This window comes from Orycteropus afer, unplaced genomic scaffold (genome assembly GCF_000298275.1).
Source record: "Orycteropus afer afer isolate SDZICR_OR568_19922 unplaced genomic scaffold, OryAfe1.0 scaffold00161, whole genome shotgun sequence".
NCBI classification, from domain to species: Eukaryota; Metazoa; Chordata; class Mammalia; order Tubulidentata; family Orycteropodidae; genus Orycteropus; species Orycteropus afer.
The window spans coordinates 617,508-622,863 of record NW_006921748.1 but is presented as its reverse complement, the minus strand read 5'-3'; positions in this window follow the sequence as shown (position 1 = coordinate 622,863).

Genomic DNA, 5,356 nt, shown 5'->3' with positions numbered 1-5,356 from the left:
CACACACACACATATGGACGTCCTGGGAAAATTCTGGAACTTTCTGTTAGATCTGGATCCTGTGGTACTTCCTGCCTAATAAACTTTGGTTCAGCAGCCCTTGCAGCTGTGTGAGTCAGAAAAGCCTCCAGCTTGATGTTTGACTCAGGAACTTGGGACTTGTCAGCCTCTACAACTGTGTAAGCTGTTACCCTGAGATAAATTTCTCTTTCTTTCTTTGTTTCTCTAGAAAACCTAGCCTAAGAGAGAATTTGGCACAAAAAGAGTACCTTTTTTACTCTTTACAGACACACAAATTGTTGAAACAGGAGTGGAGAGCGTCATTGGACCCAAGATCCCTGTGCTGAGAATACACCAGAAAGAGCAGCAGAGATGGTGACAACAAAGCTGAGAGACCTGTATAGGACAGAACAGTGGAAAGAGAAAGCAGAATGCCCGTGGGCAGGAGGCTTCCTGGAGGAATGAGTTCCCTTTGGACACTAATTGGTAGAGCTGACGAGCTTTGTAATACTTGCTGGAACAGGGGAGACGTTGGGGTGGCTTCTTTAAGAGACCAATGAAATAGAAAGAAGAGCTGCCTTGGTTTCATGGCCTCTGGGGGTAGAACTGCCACAGCTTCTGGGTTTCAAAGAGTTAAATCTTCACCAACTCAGTTCTGGAATGTGGGACTGCCATACACATGTGCCAGTGGGATGGGGCCATAAAAGTGAGGGGACTGGGACTTCCATGCCCAAGGGATTGAAGAACGGGATCTGACAGGCCAAGGGTGTGAAGCCACCACTCAGATAGACTAGGAGACTCGGGTCACCCAATGAAGATGTGTACAAGTACAAAGCTGACTAAAGGTAGAATATAAGTTGTGTGTCAACTTGGCTAGGCCATGCTTTTGAGTGCTTAACAACTGGATGCAGTTACTCCCCATGATGAGATTGGAATCAACTCCATGGTGGAATCCTCTGGGAGCAGCTAATTTAGTTTCCTTCACGATGTGACTTGCTCTCAGTATATGTGGGGAAGCTTCAAGGATGTACTCTAGCTTTCTTGGAACACCAGGATCCTTTATATTTGTTCTGCCATGTTGCCTGCCAATCTTGGGATTATTCCTAGACTTGAACCAGTGGTCTGCAGTGTGTCTGTTTATCTTGGGATTATGTCATTCTACTTGCCAACCTTGGGTTCATCAGCCTTGGCAGCCAGCAGCTACCTGAGTTACAGGAAGCCTCTAGTACCACTTAGCCTGGAATAAGAGACAAAGCTAAAGCCCACTGTCAAGAGGCCTTCACCCAGCCTGTATGGCTGCCACTTTGAACTCAGACATCTAGTCTCTAAAACTGTAAGAGAATAGATTCTTGTTCAGTAAAGCCATCAACTTGTGGTATTTTTATTATAGCAGTGTTAGCGAAAAAAGGCAATAGTATATGAAATGTTCTTGATGATGGTGTCACATTCATTATCAATAAGTAAATTTCAAGATCTATACTGAAGTACAGTGCTCTCATTGACAGTTCTTGTCAACTGAGAAACTGGATAGAAAAAGGTGGCAGAAAGATGAAACTTTAAGAAACCTGCAATTTTTTTGTTCCTGGCCACCAGTCATATAGTCACTATCCCTACACCTCCCACCTGCCACCCCTAATCCCAACAAAGGGAAACTTTTGTAGGAAAAAAAGAAAGAAAGAAAAGCACAGAATAACAGAGATGGAGACACAGAGAACTGAGAAACAAAGCAGTAGGAAGGAGAGAAATGAGAGAAGTCAGGTGAGGAGAAAATAAACAAACAAAAAATTGAGAAGAAGGAAAAACCAGGCATTTGGATTATTTCAGTTTTTTGTTTGTTGTGTGTGGGTCCAGTATATTCTCTCACCTTATGCTTGATTTTACCCTGGTCAGTTGTATTTTAAAACCACTCTCTATTGAAAAATGCTTACCATTGACAAGAGGAACTATGTCATATGTCATTTGGCTTTACTGTAGAAGCATACACAATTCCATTATATTTTACCAGTTGAAGTATTGAATACACAGAGTCAGTAGAAGCTCTCCTTTGGCCTAGGCCTCCTCAAAGTTATTGGACTTAGAGGCCAGGAGACATAGACTTGAAAGAAAACCCAGAGTCAAATGAAGATGATGCAGGAAGGACAAAGGAAGTTGGGAGGACCCTCTCTTACCCCAGTAATGGAGCAGATATGTGTTAGATACGGTGTTTGTTTATTATTTATGTACATTTAATTTACTTTTACCTTTTTTTTTGGCTCATCTATGGAGAAAAGGTACATTATTTAGAAGAACCAAACAGAATGAAAAAAAAAAAAAAAAGAAAGAAATCATTTGCCTGATATTTGGATATTGCCAAATATCAACTAGTAATAACTTGAAGATTTAATATTATTACATGCACACAAAAAAATAAAAAAATAAAGCCTAATGCTCATCCAAGTATATTTCAATCAAAGCTTTCTTTGGGAAACTTCCTACCCACTATACAATTTCAAGCAAAATAAACAATAAGATGCAAAACCTACAGTAAGCAGTTTGGAAAATTACATATCAAATATCTTCCTAAGAGCCCTGGGGTCTTTTGAGCAGAAGTTTTGCCTAACGGGTCTCATTGTATATGCAGATTTAAATCATTCACTTGTTTAAGAAATCTCTTATTCTCTATTTACTCAAGAACTTCAGTGGTGGGCTGTCGCCAGCAGTCATGCTGAGAGTCAAAGGAAAAGAAAAGGTTCTTTTTCTAGTTTTGAAGGAAACAATATGAAAATAAGTAGCAATCCTAGGATTTTGCAGTAAAGTCAGGAAACAATAGTATATTCAGTCAAAATCTGTACTCTTTAAGTGTGGTTTCAGGAAAGGCGCTAAGTGTACAGATATGCATATTCATACATTGCATATTGGTGTGTGCATGATTAGCTATCAAGGCAAATGGATATTCTATATCTTCTGTTATGGAGATAAGGACTCTAAAGAGAGCTGCTGTCCAAAATCACCAAATCAGTGAGTATAAGCCCTGGAATAAAACCATAGGATGTCCAGTGTTAGTTCTTCTCATTATGCAAAGATTTTAAACATGGCATTGCAGATGTATGAATGTCTGTTTATTTCTCCACATAATCTTAAAGAAGGAATTGATTGTTTATGGTTTAAGTTATCCTTTTCCATGTGGGAGACCTGGGTTTGATTCCTGGCCAATGCATCTCCTGCTTAGCTCTCACCTATCAGTGAAAGCCTGGATATTGCTATGATGTTGAATAGTCCAGCAGAGTTTCCAAACTAAGATAAACTTGGAAGAAATGCCTGGGAATCCACATCAGGAAATCAGTATGTGAAAACCTATAGATGATAAGTATCTAATATGCACCAATTATAGGCATGGCACAGGACCAAGTCATGTTTCCTTCTGTTTTGCATTGGATCACCATAGGCTGGGATTGACTCAATGGCAGGAAACACCATAATCTTAAATATGTGTATTTAAGATTCCCAAGTTTTTAGACTTTGATCAAATTAAATAAATCTCCATTTCTCTCATGTACTCTCAGAGGTTGTCTGATGAATTAGCCAATAATAGAATAATAAAATTAAAAGACAACAGTAATAAACTAACTAGTTGCTCTCTAAAATAGGAAATTAAAATCAATGTGTACAAGTCATACTGAAGTAGCTGTTCAATGCTTTTGGTCTGAAAGTCTACAGATATGGTCTCAGTTTCCAATCTTAAACTTGAGAAAGTGTATTTTTATTTTAGATGCACTTGTTTCTATTTTTTATTAAATACATATTACAGAAGATAATAAAACACTTATTTAACTATCTGTCAGAGAAAAGCAGCTCACTCAGACTAAAGCCATTGTTGACAATAAAAGCACATAACTGATGAGGGCTTAATTTCACATATTCTTCATGAAGGTTTTCAGACTCTATTTCACATTTTAAGTTTATATCTGTAAAAATTTCAGAAACGTTCCATGACTTCAACTTCTACTTTGTAAATAACAACGTCTGTGCCTAGGACAGTGGGGAAATCATATTAGAATAAAGATATATTCCACCTCTACTAGAGGTCACATACTTGCTTGTACAAGACTATCTTTTTAATAAAAAGTTAATTTTCATTTCTAATTTCTATACCTTTCATTCAGTGACAAATAAATGATGTAAAAGAAGAGAAGTAGTCATTCAAGTGTGGAATCCACCCTTGTGAGATCTAGGGGTAAGGGAATACTTCCTGGGAAGTGGGCTTGCTTAGGATAGATGTTGAAGAGAAAAGAAAGTCTTTGATTTAAAAATAATAATAATAATAATAATAGCTATGGATGAATGCCAAATTGTTAACAGTGGTTTCTTACAATATTTGGAAGATTAGGATGTTTGAATGAAGACAAGACTTACTATGTGTTCTATATGTTGTTGCTATTCATTGCCATCAAATCCATTCTCACTCACGATAACTTTATGAGTAGTCGAACAAAATGTTGCTTGGTCCTGTCATTTTCATGATCATTGGTATATTTGTGTCAGTTGTGACTATTGTGTCAATCCATCCTATTTTGAGATATTTACAATACAATATGTATTTAAACATATGTAACTTTAAGAAATATAATTTAGTTAGGATTTATAGACAAGGCAATGAGTTTGAACAAAGTAGCAGGGTGGATGTGTGCAAGGCATTACAGGAGTGGTGAGAAGAGCAATATGACTGGAGTTCATTTCAAGGGTGGTGACAGAATTTACCCTCAATTTTAAGGAATGTTACATTATGAAATAAGATTTGGTACTCTGAAATTATCAACTCAGTTAAATCATGTGATGGCTGATGTTAATTTTTTCAACAAATATTTGTTAAACATATACAGTACTATAGACACTCTTCTTGGAGAAAAAGGGAAACAACAGCTGACCTTTCTGGAATATACATTCCAAGGCAGGAAGAGGGGGCTGTATGAAAATCAATGATTAAATAAAATGTTTTCATTAGATAAAGTTATTTTCTATTAGGAAAACTAAGCTAGTGTGAAGGAGATGAAAATTGTTATCATTACTGCTGATTGTTCAGAGAAAGCCATCTGAAAGGGTGATGTGATCTATGATATTAATGATAATAAATCATAGAGAAGGACAGTGGTATAGATCTGGTCTAAGTGAAGAGTAGGTATCAACAAAAACAGAAAGTCATTGATATACAGATGCAAACATAAAAGTGGAAATCTCAAAGTTTCTCTAAAACCTTTGTCTCTCTCTCTATTTGTACATATAAACCTACTGCCATCTAGTTGGATCTGACTCATAGTCATCCCTCCTTGGGTTTCCAAGGAGTTATCACTGAGGAAGTAGATTGCCCAACCTTCCTTCC